Source organism: Scatophagus argus, chromosome 1, assembly GCF_020382885.2.
Source record: "Scatophagus argus isolate fScaArg1 chromosome 1, fScaArg1.pri, whole genome shotgun sequence".
Classification (NCBI taxonomy): domain Eukaryota; kingdom Metazoa; phylum Chordata; class Actinopteri; family Scatophagidae; genus Scatophagus; species Scatophagus argus.
Window position 1 is genome coordinate 14,062,292 of NC_058493.1, and position 20,438 is coordinate 14,082,729.

The 20,438-nt window shown below is 37.8% G+C and overlaps 1 long non-coding RNA gene across 1 annotated transcript; it reads left to right on the forward strand.

The window, feature by feature from the left end:
• Window positions 1–3,126: 3,126 nt before the first annotated feature.
• On the forward strand, window positions 3,127–3,766 carry LOC124070195. The gene is made up of 3 exons (XR_006845180.1): window positions 3,127–3,401; window positions 3,504–3,534; window positions 3,645–3,766. It is a non-coding gene; the product is annotated as an uncharacterized LOC124070195 (long non-coding RNA).
• The last annotated feature ends 16,672 nt before the right edge of the window (window positions 3,767–20,438 follow it).

Genomic DNA, 20,438 nt, shown 5'->3' on the forward strand with positions numbered 1-20,438 from the left:
AAAAGTAGCATTATTGTCTGTGCTGAGAGGACCAAATACTTCCTGTCAGATGGTTAAGTATGAACCACAGTGTATATGAGCATGTACAGTATTAGAACATCATGTAGGCCTAGCGTATCTCCTTTTATAGACCATCAGCTTCAAGTAAACGGACCACATCAATATCAGGCCATTAAAGCATCCAAGTAACACATTACTTTTCAAAAATGATTAAGTTTGATACATATCAACATCATAACGAAAACAGCAAACTCTGATCATTCATAGTATGCTAGTCATTTTTAGAGATTTAAATTGTAGTTTCTGTTATTTAACAAATGGACTAAACACAATATGTATCTGCCCAAATGAACACTAAATCTTAAGCAGCATATATAATGATGAAACCTATAGACAGATGTTTTCCTTGATGTATCTGGATGCGAGGGAGGCATTCATCATTGCAGCGTGTGGTTGTTCAAGCTATACTGACTTGGTGGACATTGGTAGACATTTTTAACAGCAATGAGTGGTTATTATAGTACTGTATAAATACTGTTTTTAAATGCTTAAACCATGAACTCTGACTTAAAAGTTTGTCTTTTCTTGAAGAAATTGTGACTCCACAAAAACACCCAAAGGCCAATATTGTAAGTTAATTCATATTTTGTGCTGGGTGGACTTTGAAAGGTAGCAGTTTTATACCGAGCTCAATGACTTTAAGATGCACAAATGATTTAATGTTCATTCAACCCAAAAACCTGTCACAAAACAATTCTCCTTGCTGCTGGAAGTATTGCCACCATCTTTGTAAAGTTAAACTGTAAAGAAGGTAAGTCTATCCTTTGTTTACTGTCCTTAAGACATCTTAATGGTCTCAGTGGGTACATTTATTGAATAAAAGACTTCATGTTCCTGTGGACTATTGGCCTGAAGAGAGGTTCTACATCAGTACTCCTGTTCTCCTGAGCATCGACTCAGATCGAGTGTACACCAGAGCACATTTTTCCAAGAGCTATATCAGAAGTTCACTACGAACATGTATGGCGCGGTAGTGTACCCTGGAACCATCCAGGTTGTTATGGCGCGAAGGGTATATGTGCCAAGTTACATTTACCTTAAAAGGCTAAATTCATAATGAATAATCGAATCACTCTGAATTATATTTTAAATCACCCAAAGAATACATGACAGAGTACATACCAAGCTTCCACCTTCATAAATATCAACATGTAAGAAGAGTTAGACTCTTCTGATAGGTGCTGGAATAAAAGAGTCCTGTGCATGCCAGAATTATTCCAGCAGTGACAGGAAGAAAGGAGGCCAAGTCTTTAGAGATTCAAGGATCCAGCTAACCTTTTTGATGACATGCTTCAATTAGTGTCTTGAAGCTGTACTTATTTTTTCTGAATCACTTAATTGGTCATCTTTATCATCTTTGTCAACCTGTTTTATTGTGTCAGTTTCTGAAATCAGACTAAGGGCAGGGCAGGGCACAAAACAAAACTCTGACATATTTAGTGAAACTCCCATGAAGCAAAAATCCCTGCACACATAGAAGGGATTCATCTTTCTTAGAAAAAGACTCATACTCATATTTCACTGTGGCATAAAAGCCATCAGTAGGTTATGAAGAATTCTTAGAGCAGATTTGCTTGGGAATTAAAGATGGGACTGTTTGGATGAGTGCATGTTGACCTATAGCAGAGGTACAGCAATATATTTTCAATATTCAAATGCTAAAGATTACCTACTTTTACTGTATTATTTCAAATCACATGGAATGCTTTGCTGATTATTATAATAAATCAGTCGTAGTTGTACAGAAGATTCCACTTATAATGAAAGAAAGACTGCTATGAGTTAAAATGCCTTTAAATCATTATTTCCCTTCATAAAACGTTTGCTCAGCAGTATTGGATGAGTATAGCCTTTTTTGCATTCTGACTTGAGCAAAATCCCCCCTCTCTTCTTTTATACTCATGCCTATTGGTGTGTAAGTAGGTGTAAGGGAATACTATATCTCTTAAACTCAACAAAATCTTTGTTGTTGCTTGTTTTCCCAAGATTCCTTTGCCCCATTATTCAGAGGAGCACTTAATGTCTTAAGAACTGTACTAAATACAGTGAAACCATTTTTGTGTATACCAGAAGTGAACACCTTTAAACATTCTCATGCTGGAAAACTTAGTGTTATTAATTAAAAGGGTTTTAGGTGGCTTATCGGATTAGAAAAAGGATGAGCATTTCATCTATAAAATGAAATATGAAGTGAGCGACATCTATTAAAAATTAATGTCATTTTGTCTTCCTGACTGTTTTTCTCATTTTCCTTTTCATCTGCTTGACTTTGTTCTATTTGATGTTCCTGAGAGACTGATCTGACAGACCCTCTGATGGCTGGAGAATGAAAGAAGTATTAGCCTACATGATTAATATCAAATAAAAGATTTTATTAGAACAATCAGTCATCAATCTGTGCCTTGAATACCACTGACTTTTTGCATGCCAACTTCCAGATGACAAATAGAACAAAAGAGTTGAAGCATTTTTTGCACTGAAGCCCTACTTTTACAATCTTCTGCAGTATTTAAGTCAGGTTTAGCTTACTCCCTTGCTCCATGAGGCAGAGTAATGGTTGGAGGAGAAGGCATTTAGAGGTTGGTAGTCATTCTGTTAAATGATGGTGACAAACGTAAGAGCATTTTGGAGCTGAGTCTGACTTGAACCTTCCCTAATTGACCACTGGCCAGAACAAAGTAACAAAGTGAACTTAAATGAATGGGTCAAAGGAATCCTGTTTTTTTTTTTTTTTTTTTTTTTGCAACTTAGGTCCTTGTTGTGTTTGCTAGTCTCTCTCTTTAACCCCACCTATAGACTTAGAGACTGGTGCTAAATATATTTTAGCACTCTATGGACCCCAAATGTGTCACAATCCTTTCAACTATTTGACTGAAAATGAACTATGACAGTAAATTGCTTATTTATTCCCTCTTTTCAGCACTGACTGTTGTATTTAAATGTCCAGCCACCAGTGGCAGCACTAGGTACATGGCAGTTGACCAGTGTTCAGCCTCTAAGCCACAGCTGCCCTTATGTAGTTAGCTCAGCTGATGTGTCTTCAGTTATTCTTGATTGAACTTGCAGGCATCTGTAAACACCAGTGTCTGTTTCATTTTGTATTCTGATACTGTGAGAACCTGAGGGAACTTTTTTTACTTAATTGCATAAAGTCAGCATAATCTCTGTACTCAATTTTTATTTCCTGTGTACAGCAACTGTGGCCTCCAACAAAGTGTTACCTGCAGCGCAAGTAAGTGGCCATCATGAGTTTGTATGGCACCTGCAATCCATCAAAGCAACAAGACAAAACACACAGAATAACATCTAGAGATATCATCCTGATGTCACCAATATACTAGGTACTAGTCTGAAGTATATAATATATAAAAATATATAATAAATAATATAGTATATAATTTTGACTTGAGAAGTTACCATTTATTATACCATTTATTTTACAGCTGAACCACAGAGAGCCAAAGGAATATCAAGGTGCATGTTATATTTCATTTTAAATGATTGCTGTTAAGAGTTGTAACATGAGAAGCTTATTCAGAATGCCTCTATACTTTATGTAACTCTGACTATCTACATTTTGCCAGAATCTGCCAGAACCTCCCAAATGAGGACATCTATGGCATATGAAGACAAGTTGATGCCACTTTTTGAGCACTGTCCTGTATGTCCAAGGATGTGGACTGGGCAGTCACATGTCAACAGAGTTCCTGCTGCTGACCTTCAGCTTGCTACCGCTGTCACTATGTCATCTTTTTGGTCTCAATGGTAAGTAAAAAATAATAATTATTATTCTAATGAAAGATCATCCATCCATCCATCCATTTTCTATACCGCTTATCCGTCAAGGTCGTCAGGGTTTCAGAGGAAACATTTTAAACTACATCCAAACTTAATATCTTTTGTAATATCCATAAGCTTGTAGGTTTGACTAATATTTTAACAGATTCCTGATCTGAATCCCAAAAATCCTAACACAGAAGAAATGATTTAGAAAAGAATGACAAGGAAAAATAATTTAAAAGCTCAGTTGTGGACACTTTTTTTTTTCTAAATATGAAACAAACAGGCTTGCTGCCTGTAGGAGATCACGTTGATTACATTGGTCAAAGAAAAGGAAAAACTGTGTGTTAAATCTTTTACTGATTAAAGATTATTATTATTGTTATTATATGTAACCTTATCTGCACAAATACAAAGGCAATTTTGTCTTAAGTTTATGTTTGTGAAATAGATTGTCCCACATGTTTGTGTGAAGTGCAGTAAGTCTGTAGTTCAGCATTTTTCCACCAGGGCTCAGCCTAAAGCCATACAGACAAATGATCTATCACAGAGAGGGAAGCTTATCTTTATCTAAACAGCAAATTAGCCACAGTCAGAACAGGGCTAATTTGATTTTCTTCTTCTTCTTCTTCTACTTCTTCTTTCTAGAGAGGGCTGCACATTCCCTGGGAGTACAGAATTGCATGAAATGTTACATGGGGTGGACAAAAAACAATATATCATATGCAAAATTGCGTATGATAAAGTTTAGTTAGTTTAGTAAGTTTTCTGTACTTTGCAACAAGCACCACATTTTTGGAGCCTATAATATTTTAGTTTTCATGACGTTCTGTCAGAACGTTCAGCTGTGTGTCTTTGTGAGTCTTAAGGTTGTCATGCAGTATTGAAATACATCATGCACGTATACATATTGGCAGGTGATCCAGCTCTGGCATACATAAATGTTGCCACCTCCTGTTTACCAAGGGTAGACAGTATAGATCAGCTAATCAGGGCTTAAGATTATGGGTGTTGTATAGACAGTGATAAACATTACAACTAATGTTGACAATATTTGCACATTTACAAACTATATTTCAATATTTCAACTCATTTGATTAACTATTAGACATAATGTGTGTTGTTTTTTTCACATTTGCCTCCCTATGATTAATTTACCACTGGGAAAAAAAAAAAATTATTAAAAGTAACTCGTGACATTATTAATAGGCCAATGCATGCCAAATTGGAACGATGGAAGGAATAATTGATAATACTAATAGTACTAATACTAATAATCATAGAACCAAATCGTGCAAGGACAACAATCTGGTCTTTAACACCTCCAAGAGAAAGGAGGTCATCACCGACTTCCGAAGAACAATAAGAACAGAACGCCTCTCCGCCAAGTTGAACATGGGGAGAGCATGAATCATGAATTTCCTTGGAGTCAGCGTGTCGAATCAGCTGACATGGACCTCCTGCGGGATCAATAAAGTTCTTACCTTATCTCAACACCTCAAGCCTGCTTAAGAAAGCACAGCACAGACTTTTCTTCCTCAGCAAGCTGAAAACGGCCCAGCTCCCACAGAGACTGATGCTCAACTTCTACAGAAGTACCAGTGAGAGCATCCTTATCAACTGCTCCCTAACCTCAACTCTGTATACACCAACAGACTGAAGAAGAAAGCCAGCAGCATATTCATGGACATTACATACCCATGAAACTCACTGTTTGAATGGCTGCCGTTTGGGAAACGATTCAGAACAGCAAGGGCAACCACCAGCAGGATGAGGAACAGCTTTGACCTCAGAGCTGTGGCCTCCATCACAACCCTCCTACCTGTCCAGACACACAACAGATCCCACGACCTGCGGACATATGCATACACAAGCATCAGACTCTGAAACACTCACAGAGAGCCCGTAGATGCACACATGAACACTGTGCAGGACTATCTGACTATGTGCAGTTGCCATACAAGTACACAAAGTGAAAATAATTTAAACACACCGCAGTAATTTTGCACTAAGAAGACTTCTTATATTTATACCTTGCACCTATAAATATTTGTAAATTTTAAAATTTTGCTGGTACACATTTTGTTTTCAACTGTTTTTCTACGCTTTTTTCACATGTGGGGTTAAAAGAGAGAGAAGCCACACAGAATTTCACTGTACTTCAATCAGGAGAGACTGATAAGAAAGGAAAGTGATGATATAATTGAAGTAAAAAGAATTTACCGAGAAGAGCACAAATAGATTTTGGCACTTAGACCAGGACCAGGACCAGGACCAGGACGTAGATCACCACGGGAAACTCTCTGACAAAGGAGGTGCAAAGAGATAGTCTTCCTGACTGAACTTTCACTAAGCTTCATTTGTTGTATAATTTCTGATTATAATATTCTGATTCTGATTCTAATAATGCTGTAACCACTGCACACAGTCAACCAACCATAAATTGCCAATGTTATGATTTCTAAAGGCACAAAGTTTGCCTGTGTCTTTCACAACAGGGCACCATGGGCATGATGCGCCCTAAAATCTCATAAGTTAACTTTACACTGAAACCGTATGTCAGCGTTACAGCATTCCTTTTAAAGATGTCTAATTTACACTCCTCCACTTACTTACACAGCCATATCACTGTGATCCATTTGTATCTATCTCCTAGTGATATATTCTCATTTTAATTCATCAACTTGTACAACACTTGTGAAACTCTCTCAGGTAGAGTGTGGATATTACAGCCTAATTTGGCAGCTGTAATTAGATGTGTTCTAATGCTGAAAGTCCATTATCTCCAATAAAGGCTACTTAAAGTAATTATAGCACAGCCTTGTTGAGCAGATATCATCAGAGATTAGATAATTACCACAATAGTCAGTACAAGGACAGGTCAAGGGAGCAAAATGGACTTGAAAGTAACTGAGTGGCCAAATCCTCTGTGACATTGAAAGTGTCTTCACACTCTGAAACTCAGGGGTGTACTTGCACTTTCACAACACTCTCAAGCGAGATTGAGTCTGCGATGTTTCTGGGAAGCATGAGGAATTAGACAAGATTTGTGAAATGAAGCATAACCGCAGATTCTCTGCTATTAGTAAGAATCAGAAGATCTTGATGAGACAAATGAGACAAGTGATAAATAACTTCACTGTTAAATGATCTAGTGACACTGGACATCTTGGAAGATAACATTTTCTTTTTCTAACCATATCATTTGACATGGATGAAAATGACACATTGTTTTCCACAGACTGAACCCTTCCCCAGTGGTGCAGTTTTAATATGTGAACCCAGTGGGTGGTGCATTGAAAGTCAGACTCAAAACCAGACTGACTGACTCTGATTTACTGAGGCGCCTCTGAACTACACAGTGGAATAGAATATTAAAATTATCTCTGTTGTGCCTCTGCAACAGATGCTCCAGTTCAAATTAATCATGTGCATACAGCAAATAAAGCTTTGCAACTTTCTATGCCAGCTCAGTCAAGCTCTAAATAGACAAATCTTTCAAGTTTTCATAACAGCAGTTCTTTGTGGTTCAGCCTGCTATTTGATGTAATTCTATTTACTCTACCTGCTCTGGTCAGTGCATCAAAGCACATTGCAGTGCACCTCCACAAAAAATTATCAGACCACTGCTATGACCTGGTTACTGCGAGTGCAAAACTTTGTGTAGATTCTCATTACTAGCAGTAATGCACTAAAGTAAGGGTAACTCCATTCCCCTTTCATTTGTGTTGCAGTGCATTTCTGAGGACACTAGGGGCTGTCCAAGACACTTAACTATGCAGATATCCCTTCAGTACCACCTACTGCTGAGGAAAGACAGCTGCAGACAAATATTCATATACTGATACAATGTATCTTACACTGTCAAATCTAAACATGTATGCTATGATCAAATATGATTTACTTATTTATTTATTTTTTTTGACAAATGAGCAGTAGATTATCTGCATGCATAAAACTAACAAAGGAAAGACATTCTCTTCTCTCCCCACTTGTTTGATATATTACTTTGCTAAATGTTATTTAAAGACATTCAGTACTACAAGGGTGCTCTCTCCTAGTGAAGTGATGATCTTGCCAAAGTGTTGGCTCCATTATTGCTACATAACAGTACACAGTTTAACACCTTAGCATTTCTCTCAGCAGATTTTCTCATTAAAACCCACAGTTTAGTGAGGCTGGAAGTGGTAAGGCCTGTTGTTCTTGCTGAATAATACTGATAAATATTACTAAATAGTACTCATCCTGATTGCTTAAGATGCAACAGAAAATAATTAATCATAATAATTGTTCTAGGCTGACATTTGAGCTCCACAGCTGATTGTCTCTTTATTTCAGTTGGAATTGGAGTCTCTTCTGTTTATTATTGAATAACAAAGCCCAAACTATCTGCATGATACCACAAGGAGTAAAAGGATAAAGCTTCCTTTTGTAATTTCCTTTAACTGATTCTAAAAGCCTGAGTGTTTTCTGATCCTGTTGCACTCAGGTCAGCTATTCTTGTGCATTAAGCAAGTCAATTGGTCGATTTAATTCTTATTGCAAGGTGAGTGCATAATGAAGGCAAAAACATATGTACGTTCTACACACAAGCATAAAAGACAGAGCCCCACAAATAGTTTGAAACCACTCCTGCCGTATTATCCCCTTCGTTAGTATGTTTGGTGTGTTCAAAACAGGCTGGAATACAGAGATTCTGTTTTATCAAAAGCACAGCAAGCTATTATTTGTGATGCGGACGCCTCTCTACATGCTTGGTCAGGAAGTACATATCATATTCGGGTTGTTGTTCTGTCAGTATCTCAACAGAAGTTCACATTTGGTTTTTCTCTGTCAGTCCATTGTTTGTATTCTCCAACAAATATGTGGTACAATATAAAATACAATATATAGACAAAAGTACCCAGACACACTTCTTTATGTGGTTGTTTTTCAGGGTTGGGTTAGGCCTCTTACTTCCAGTGAAGGGCAATCTTAATGCTTCAGCATACCACATTTTGGGCAATGCTGTGCTTCCGACTTTGTGGCAACAGTTTCGGAGGGCCCTTTTCTATTCCAGCATGACTGTGCCCCAGTACACAAAGCATAATCCAAGACATGGTTGGATGAGTTCGGTGTGGAAGAACTTGATTATCCTGCACAGAACTCTGGCCTCAACCCCATCAAACACCTTTGGGATGAACTGGAATGGAGATTGTCGGCCAGGCCTTTCGGTCCAACATGAGTTCCTGAACTCACTGTTGCTCTAGTACACAAATGGGCAAAAATTCCCACAGAAACTTTTGGAAAGCCTTCCCAGAAGAGTGGAGGCTGTTATAGCTGCAAAGCTGTCTGTGTATTTAGAATGTGATGTCGTCAAAGTCCCTGTAGGTGTAGTGGTCAGATGTCACAACACTTTTGTCTATATAGTGTAGTAAGTCCGGATAGTTATTCCATTTTGAATGCATTTTTTGTGTCATGAGAGGTGCATTGGTAAAAGAACAGATCTGCTCTTAAGTTACTAAACATTAATGTCATTTAATTTTGTTGGCTTAAGTGGTTGTGACAGCCAAGGAAACCATTCACACACATAAACACACATCTTGGTACCACTTTACAGCAGACAGAACAATTGAACGAGGTTCCTCATCTTTTACCCTTTCAAAAAGCAAAGCCACCAAACTTGTAATTCTTTCCCAAATGCAAATTCTGGAAAGCCAGTAAAGCCCATTCTCCCATGACATGTGTGGGTTGAGTGCCTCAGGTATCTGACTTGGCTGAATGGACAGTGAAACAGCTGGAGTGTATGAGTTCTTATGTGTTATAAAGCTCCTGCTGGTGCAACTATAATGTAACGGTCCTTTAATTTAGATCCCTGGTCTGTAATATTCTTCAACGTATACTTCCTCCTTTTTATGACTTGTCCCTGCTCTGGGATTTTAACAATTTGGCAAAGTTGCAAACAATAATAAACAAGTTAATTTCTTCTTTGGAATTAATGGCCATAATTAGTGTCTCTATTTATAGTTAAAATTAGGCATAGATCATAGACCAGTGAGGTACAATTTTGAATTAAATTTAGGACTAGGTGGGAAGCTATTTTGTGGTGAATAGCAGACTGGGTTCCTCCTTTGTAACTTGGTTTTTAAATTACAACTCTGTCTCAGCTCTACTTGAAAGCATCTTTAGCTGGATGGGATACACAGAGCTTTGGCTGGAGCAGGAGCAGAGAAGCTGGCAAAGCTTAGCTCTTTTACTTGGATTAATATCCCCAACACCTGTCTTTGGGGAAATTAATGGGTGTTACTGTAAGCAGCTTTCTTTCTTCCTCAAACCTTTTCTGCTGATTTCCTGCTTTTTTGACCCTTCTGCCAGCTCTTTTTCCCTCTCTCTGTTGTCCTTCCCATATTTCCCTCTGCAGATTAATTGCTCAGTGATACTGTATGTTAAGGACTGCTGTGAGTTTCCATACCCAGCTGTTTGAAAGCAGAGTAGTCAGCAGGATTTGGCTGCTTGGTACTCACTTGCCACTTCTTATTCGCTCGCTCGTCTCTTTTCCACTTCTTCTTTAAGGTTCCTCGTCTTGTCCTTTACCCCTCTCACTTATGTGCCTGCTTTCTGTGCAGTTTTCCCTGCTGGCACTGTCTCAATGTGGCCAATTTTAGTTTCAGTATTTGCATAAACATGAATATTATAGAGTATTTACATATTTTTATGGTAGCCTAAATGAAAAGGGCTTACTTTCTCAGATCATAAAAAATGAAAATTATTTTTAACCTTAATGAACATTGTTGTCTTATTACAAAATTGTCTGCTTTATGACCTCCAGAGTATTGTAAATGAAAACCTGTGTGCTTACTCCTTCGGTTTGGCGCCTTTAGGCTGGTGCGGAAGCTGTTGGTCAAACCGCCCAGAAATAAGGGTCTGGGGCACATAATGGTTCAAAAGCACAGCAGAATCACAAGCTAAACTATTATTAAGTCCATACTTGAGCAGTTAACTGTCAAGTTATCTTATGCCAATCTGTATAAGTGTATAATTTTTTGGTAAACATTGTAACGTGTGGGCTTTTGCACAGGACAGCAGAGATTTTCCTTGATACATCAGAAAATGAGTCGCAACAGATGTGTGTTTCTTGTTTATTTCCCACCCAGTGGAATGTAGTAAGCACACAGTTGCTATCCTTTTATGGTAAAATAAACCTTGTCATTACCTTTGATTCATAATGGGAGATCAAATTACAATATCAACTAATGAAGCTCATGATCAGTTATTAGTTGGTGAGCAGTTTATGACACAAGAGTAGACAAACTAACAGATCAGGTTCAGTGAAACGCCATATGAGTCGCAGTTATCTGAAAAAACAAAATGCCAGGGTAAACACTAACCGGATCAGAAATAATAGGCAAATCTATTTAATTCTTTTCTTGGTCTGGACCAAATGAACTAAACTATAGGTATGAAAACACCCTGCATGTTTACAGGTCAGAACCCTTAACAAGACTTCAGTATTACTGCCTTGCAGCCTTTTAAAATCAGCGTATAGTATACCTGAACAACTTTGCAGGAGGTTTGTATAGAGACACAGATTGTTACAGGTGTGAAGCAACTAAAGGCAAACTGCCATTGCAGAAGGTTCATTGTGCAGCTGTCTTCTCACCTACCTACCTAAAGCTGCGGCTTTTCTTACTGCTGCTGTCAAGAATAAGGAAGGGAAAAGAGGGGAAGGAGGGAATGAAAGCCAGAGAGGCTTATTGAATACATAAATCACATCCTGGATAAAGGGTATGTTGTTTCATTGCTAATGGATCTCTGCCACTGCTTCGTAAATCACAGTACACACAACCAGACGTGGTACTACTCGGAGGCAGGACTCCTATGTAGGGAAAGAGAGATAGAAGGTATTATTCTGCTGCTTTCTATTTTGTTTTCCTCCTGTCCTCCCATATTCTCTCGCAGGCATTTTGGGTTCACACAGAATTGCACAACGAGCAGTATTTAGGTTACTGTTCTCAGTCCTGCTTCTCTCCTTTCTGGGTAAATGGGCACTTACTCAGCTTGGTGGGGGTGGCATTAATCCCTGATGCTGAGCAAAGTCACCAAAAGTTCACTCCTGACCAGGCAGCCATAATGTCACAGCTTGTCCTTGTGAATAAGTTTTTGAAACTATTCATGTTATTTTCATAGAGAGTCTACAGTAAGTACATATCTCAAGCAAAAAAAATGATATTAAACACTATAGTTGAGTCTGTTGACAGGTCATGTTGTCTCTGCAATATGGATTTTGAAATCATGATTCAAACTTAATCAGAGCATGTGCATAGCTCCTGTCGGCTGCTTTTAAAAGGTTGACATTAACACTGACCCAAGCTGTCCGATTTCTGCGAGGGGTGACTTTGACTTTGTGCTCCTTGACTCCTCGTGCTGCACTAGCATTACTGCAGCGACTACTAAAATCCCTCATCTGGAACAAGCTTCATTAGAAGGGAGAGATAGATGATGGACTCTGACCCTGTGTCTACATCTGACATGGCACTGTCACTCATATCTTTCACTACTTCGCAACACTTCAGCCCTCTCCACCTTTGGACATGACTCTTCCTGTGCCTTGTGGAGACCATAGCTACATATGAGATGTCACTTCCTTGTGTGTGGACCTGTCTCAGACAGAAAAAGGGAAAAGGTGACACTTAATCTTTGTCTTTGGCTGCAAGCTACGGTATAGTGTCATAATAGTGTCTTTTGAGGTGTTTTAGTTGTGGGAGAAATAGTTAACTATTTTGTACATATTTTCGAATCAAAACAATTTCTGTGTCTTTCTCACAGAGCATGGCAAGTGTAAAATATTTGATAATTTGTAATCACAAGAGGATAGACAAAACAAATAAATAAATAAATGAATAACATTATGTAATGTTAATGTAGTTTAAAGTTTGGCAATATTGAGATTAAAGTAAACATGACCCTGAGTCATCAATCGACAACTTGCCACTTGAGTTGACACTTTGTCAGTTGAATCACTACAGTGAGAGCAACCGCATGGCTGACTGTAGACTTTCACAAACCAAGACTCATCTCAAAATGACCTCACCTGAAAATTAACTGCGATGGGTGTAGAGAAGGTTAACGGACACTGACAGTGGCATGATGATGGGCTACTTGTGACCTGGACGCAGGTACAGTCTCCTCTACTGACATCCAATGTGAGTTACTAGTGATCATTCTGAGCTAGAAATTGATGTTTTCATGTAACAGATGTTGATCAAACCCATTAAAACAGGAGTTTATTGTGGGGCAGGTGTTCTGAGCTGACCGAGGAAGTTCTCACATTGTATAATGTGGGTAAGGTGTATTGAGGAAAATACACAAGTCATGAAGTCGTCTATAGAAATGAAAAATATCCATAGACAAGGAAAATAAGAAATAACCTGTGTGTGTGTGTGTGTCCTACTGTAGGCTAATGTTTTACCTGGGAAAATGAGTTGTAAAAGGATAACCTTTTCTCCTGTTACTTCACTGTGTAGTACTAAAAGTACAACTTTAAATGGCCACCAGTTAACATTTGTGAGGCCAATCCTTGTGTTGGAAACCTTTGTTTTGCAGAAGCCATTGCCAAGTCCCTAACATCAGGGGATGGACTAGTGATTGGAGTTGGTGAACGCAGCATAGTGAGCCCCTCCTGTCCTTTGTAAATATACTGGCCCTCGCCCTTTGGTTTCCCTGAAGCGATGGTTTTCTCAGGCTGGTAATTTCATTTATTGAAAAAGAAGCTTTGGACAATGAGGTATCTGCCCCTGCTGCTCTTAATTAATACATGATATTTTACTTGCACTGTTGCTCTTTCAAAACACCTTTGTATTTTAGCAAGCCTGACCTGCACTTTGCTCTTTAATTTATATAGACACAAAAGAATATAAGAAAAATACGCAAGAACACCTGACATTTCAGGGCTGTCCAAATGTGAGCCTGATTGGTTCAGCCTTTTAAAAGGACACAATTCAGTTATCGGTTCTTTTCAGAGGTCTAGTTTTGAGTGTGTTTGTACTTTTTAATGTTTGTCAAAAACAATGCTCTAAAGGACTGTTTTGGAGAAGAGAAAATAAATTGGTACTATATTCCAAAGCTAGGACATGTGGATGCATGTTTACCAAAGCATTCTGGAGAATCATATTTTCTGCACCTGTGATTACTTTCAGGATTCCTTTTTGCATCAAAACTGAATTGTGGTCAGCAGAACATGTCTCTATCTGGAACATACTAGTATGGATACTGGTATTCATACTAGTATGGATTTGTTCAGCAAAGAGCTCACACACCCTTGATTGTTAATAAAGACCATTTTGCTGTCACTCTTATGCACATTGTGGAATATTAACTCTTTAACATGTCAACATGTGCCAGCCGCTGTTGGATAAATGTTCAAATTCTCCAGCCACTCAACAGTGAATAATCGTTTTGTGTCTGAACTCTGCTCTACCAGCATCTGACTGGCGCTAATTTCCTATACTACTTTTGAACTTAAAATACCTGCAACACTTCCACTGACCCTCCATCACTGAACTTATTTGGCCTTTTTCTCATTTTGTTGGAGGGCAAGAAAGATGAGTGATTGAAACCACGAGAGTCATTTTAAAGTCTTGATTACCAATCAGCTGCCTGTGGAGCCAGATGGGTTTGGAGCTCAATATATGAATTCAATACATGAATTATAATTTGTATAAATGTGTCAATTTTACAATTTTTCTTTCAAATGAAAGTTTGCCTTGTAAGAGATGTGCTCCCATCGAGGAGGCAATTCTATGCATGGCTGACTCCCCCACTCTATCATCCAACCTTTCTGTCTAAACTGACATAAGAAGATAGGGGTAATCCCATATGAGCACGTTATTTTCATCTTACACAATTTCTTTTCCTTTCTTTTCCCCTTTTCTGTGAAAAATACCTGAGCTTAACAATGTTCCTGCCTGAATAGGTCCAAAATGTCTCTCCTCTCTTACTACAGTAGCATTTCAGCGAGCCAGGATCAGGGAGCCAGTGATTCGTACAATAGGTGGCCTCTTTCTGTTGGGGGAGAAATGATTTCTAATTTCAGGAGGGCCTACACCTTAGAAATTGAAGTTCTATCACACAACCACCCTCGCTGGTGAGTCCTGACAAGCCTATATCTTGCACTCACACAAACTGACGTTGTTGAATAGTGTAGCGAGGAAGTGGCATAGATATGAGAGATTTGTTGCACATTGTCATATCAAAAAAAATGGGAGGGCACTCCTGTGTCCTTGTGGAGCTCCTAAAGACTGCCTTCTAAATGTTATTCACATAATCACTCACTGCATCCTGGTGTTTGATCAGTAAAGCAAAGCCTCCAGAAAATGTATAACATCATCTTACTTTTGTTTGAGATATATTTTGCACAGTAGACAGTGGAAACTGCTTTTTCTGTTATATTTCCATATGGCATTTTAAGTCATTCTAGGCGTCCCATAAATCACCCTGCCCTTCCAAAGAGATTTGTCAATGATCACTCAAATGCACGACTGCAATTATGCACACATGAGTAAAGGCACCAGCCTGTCCCATGGCCTGTGTGTGCGTGTTCTATAATAATAGCCTGGCAAAACTGATATGGTCTGTGGTTGGTTGGTTCTCTCTGACATTTTCACCCTTAATTTTCCTTTCAGAAACCTTGCAGCACTGTACCTGTTTTAATGATGTACTTTCTGCTGGTAAAACTAGTGTAATTTATGACAACAGGAATGTGGTCACTGCATTATGATTTTTTGCTCATTTGTGCACTCATTGTGCATCCTTATGATAAAATTGCTCAATGGAATAAAGAGAACAAAATGACTAAAATTTTACTGTAAATTCTGTCTTCTACATGTCTTTTATTAAGTCATGGGTGATGAAATGTCTAAGTAGGTACAGCTCTTTCTTTCAAGGAAATAAATGTACTGACTGATATTTCACCGCTCTATTGGAAGCTCAATGAAAAAAATCATACAAATTACTTAAAGATATACTCTGCTAGTACTGTTATGTTTCTTTCTAAGAATAGAGACCCCAAAAGCAGACATAAGAAACCAGGTTGAAGTGAACAAACTTTTACTAGGGCTAACTATGAATGTCTTTAGATTGACGAACAAAAAGAATTCAGTCCAGGTCACTGGGACGGCAGGTGAGTGCACGTGGTATCTATGAACAAAAGGGATTCTCCTCTGGGGCTGGAGACTGGTCGATCCAGAAGGAGGACAAGGTAACAAGGGCAGAGACTGAGTTTGAATGGGCTGGCAGACACGAGCCGGTGAACCTGGACACCAAAGACAAAAAGGTAAGTTCTCCAAGAAGTATGAGACTGAGATCCAGAGATTAAAGGAGCCGATAGTGTACCACATGAGTGCAGGAACAATCTGGCGACAAAGGCTGGTGAAAACCAGTCTTAAAAGTACAGACACAGGCAAGGGGGAGGAGAGAGGGCAAATGCCTGGAGAGGCATGATCCTGAAAGGTACGAGTAAAATTCATTTTTGTCCCTGTGGTTTTCTCACAATTTTCTCCCACAGTCCATACACATGCAATTTAGATGAATAGCAGTCATAATGGTGAATGTATTTATCCATCTGTGATAGACAAAATTGTACCCTGGGACAGGCTTAACCAACCCGCGGCCTTACGAGAATAAATGTCAGCACTCTACAGGATTTGTTGAAAATTTTATGTTTATTTACATTTCAGTTTTAAATTTACGTTTCTTTATATTTCAGTTTTATGTCGTGACAGCACCGTGCTTAATGTCTGTGTCTGGTTAAGTTTAGACATCAAAAACACTAGGAAAAGATCATATTTTACAATTACTGGTTTTGTCATCACAAACACAGCTGGAAACTGTCGATGTGTTGTTCAGAGATCGATAAATCATGCTTAGTGATTGTTGGTTGGTTGAAGTTGTTGCTAACAGTGGGCTCTTGTTTGGCAGCTATCTTGGACAGGTGTCATGCAATTGCTGGCCAATCCACGTCTCATATACATTTAATGCAAAGACAAAAATAACTTTAAAAACTAGTTGGCAATAGCTTTGAACTAAAAGGCTTTGTCTTAATTGCCCAGAAATACTTTAGTATTGAATAAGTGGCTTGGCATCAGGGAGCCAACTTTAAATTCAAATTCACATTCACTCTTGACTTTAGTCAAGGTCATTGCATGATTGGCAATAACCATGATGTCATTTCATTATGACAGTGTTGTAATCCACAGACTTACCTGAGACAGTACATAGATCCCCAGTTTAGTATGGAACAGCTGCAGTCGTTGATTGCTTTGTCCGCTGCACTCACTCTCTCATGAATCTAATTTAGCTTCTCAGAGGTGAAGAAAAAGGAGGATGTCATAGATGGAAGTTCACACTTTATCTCTTTTGAGGTCATATGCTTTTATGAGCTTTGACACATGTGAAGAAGTGCAATAAAAATATCTGTGTTTGAGTTTAAAATTTTGATTGCTAACCAAGCATTTTCACCAAACAACCTTATCGACTTACAGATAATTATGACATCTATCACTTTTTCATCATTAACTTTACTTTGCTGTTCTGAGAGTCTGTCCAATGTGATGTTACTGTAAACTGATGAGATTGCGCTGGCGAAAAAGAAGTGCTGTATCTATTTTGCTTGGATTTATTACATATACTTTTACCAGAAAAGTAGAAAACAGTGCAGCTTTAGCCAAACTTCCAGAACTTTGCCAAATGTTACTTACTAATCTTCTGACAACTGACATTTGTGTTATATAAATCTGTTGCGCTTGCTTGTCTGGTAAAGTAAAATATGTCAGATAACGTTGGGTGTACAACTCAGTTTCAGTTAACTGTTATTTGTAGCTTTGTTCAATTGCTTTATTTAGAGAGGAAATTGTAAAGTTTAATAATTTCTTTTAATATGAAAGTAAAATTTTCCATTGAAGAAAAGTTGATATTTGTTATTAAATTGGTGTTTTCAAAGACATAATATATTTACAAATAATTTATTTACAATTTATAAACTTAATTTTTGTGAGAAGTTAGTGGGACACTTTCTCCCATCCTGTCTGAAGATCTGCACCCAAGGTCCTAAGGAAAGTCAGTCAATTCTGGACAGTTTTACACCATAAATTAGATGTATTTTAGAAATACATCTCGCCAGCATCTTGTTGTGCAGCTAGAGGATGGTTCTTCATTTTATTTTTTGATTTGCATACTTGTGATTTCTAGTTAAGTGTAACTGCAGAAAATAAAATACTGTATATGTAAATAAGGTTATTTACAACTTCTAAAACATGTGTAAAATGCTAAGTTATTAATTTTAGGCCTATTGCCTGGACATTGATGTTTACTGTGAATATTTTTCCAGACTGCAGTCACTGCATAGAGGAACTCCTGCCTAATTATTTGTTGATACTCCTGAAGAAATAGCTTACAGGAGATGCAAATTAATAAGATGAAAAATAAGACCAAGTTTGCTTTTGCAAATTGGATTGAATAAATAGTAATAATAATAATAATACCATGACCATGAATTTTATAGTTTTTGTTAAGTTGGAATGTTTAAATTGTTGTAATGTATGCTTGTTGGCATGTATAGTGTGCAGTCATTCCAATATCAGTTAATTGAGCACAGAGCTGAAGTTGATATATGATTTCACATGTTACCTTTATGTAAACTAGGTAAACATTTAAAGATATAAATGAACAACAGAAGCTTTTGCTGTCAAGATTTTGTTTTAATAGTGATGTTTATGATGTTAGTTAGAACCTCTTTTGCCAACTTGTCCCCATGGTTTTGTTCAAACCAAACAAGCTATTACATTTCACTCCTTGCAGTTGCAGCCCTCCTGATGTTTGAATGAGCTTTGCCAACTGCAAACCCAGCAGGAACTCCAAACCTTGCATCAAAATGAGGCTCCGTAATGACCACTTAGTACTCCAAAGAAACTCTAAGTGACTCTGCTGCTGCTACTGCAGGCAGCAAAATGCATCCAGGGATAATTTTATGTAAACTTTCAGAGGAAGTGAAAATAATTTATGGATGGATTGTCCATTATCTCAGTTAATATTTAAATAAATACATTCATTCCTTGAGTTACAGACATGATTACTGTGAAGGCTCATCTGTCATATGATGCTTTACTTCATTCATGTTGATGACAATGTTTTTTGCACAAGCTTGAGCTTATAGACTTGAAGACTGCATAATGAATACTATAGATTCAATTACAAAGAGGAAATACTTGAGAAACCACAAGACTTTTTTTCTATTTTCAGGTTCCCTGTTTCACATGATGTTGCAAAATGACATCATCTGATGAAACTTGGTTTCTCTTCAGTTTCTTCGTTCTTCCCCTGTCACACGCAGAACACACACACACACTTATGTACTTACACCCAAACGTATTCCCTAAGCCTGTGCAACACGAGCCTTCCCTGTGAGACAGATTTGTGTGATTGTGTTTGAAAATTAACGTTTGCAGTGTTAAAGCATTGTCAGTAAGGTAAAAAATAATTTGGTGTCATAGGTAAATTAAAATCAGTCAAATTTGTGGTCCATCAGCACTTGTAGGGATGATTTCATATGAACACAGGTCCACCCAAGTAGGAATGGGCCAATGCTTAGATGCTAAATGATAGCACCTGTATGCAAAACTGACTTTACTTTACAAGTTAGATAATCTACTTGTAGTCACTTGCTCTTCCACATTGAATATTACATTTTATATACACTCTAACTGTATATATATATATATATATATATCAGTATTTCATATTGAAAAATATGTAGTATGACTTGGAATGTATTTAGTTTTCTTTTAGCAGCCACATTAATAGTGTTATAGTTTTATTTCAAGCTCATATTTTACAATACAAAGAAAATACAAATTATACCTCAAATAAAAAGTACACATACACGTCTACTGTACGGTATATACACATACATACACTGTCATACACAGTCTGACCACTTCCTGTTTGCAAAACAAGTCTATCAACATTTAGAGATTGGTTAGAGAATGTATAAATATATGCCTGAGTCCTAGTCTGTCTTCCACTCAACATATTCTCTTGCATCTCTTTAGTGGGCTCACCTCCTCAGCGAAGAGGTTATCGATCCTCTTACAATGTCACAGTTGCCTCCACATTCTTAGATTAAGAGGGAAAATGTATCCTAAATGAAGCCCTGTAATTTCTCTTATTGCCACCCACCACACGTGTTAGGCAAGTGCCTTTTAAGAAAAAAGCAATTTAACTAACCAAGGTGATCCAAGGACACAGTCTTCCTACAGGGAAATCAAAAAGAAATTTGGTTGTATTCTTGTGCTGTCCTTTCTCTCCACCTGTTTTCTGTGATGAAGTACAAGATACTGATGAGGATCAGCGGTAAATAAAAGGATTAGATATTAAAAATGCTCACCAGTAACCATGATAGAAATGTTCTAATTAATCTTAACTCTGATACAATTGCAGTTCCTCTTTACTGTGTCATCTCCTGTCTAACAGGTTAGTCTTCATTTTAAATAGTGTTTTTGATATTTATTTATTTTTGACCAAATCTGCCAAACTCATCCATCCTGACTTTTGGGTATTTATTGCTC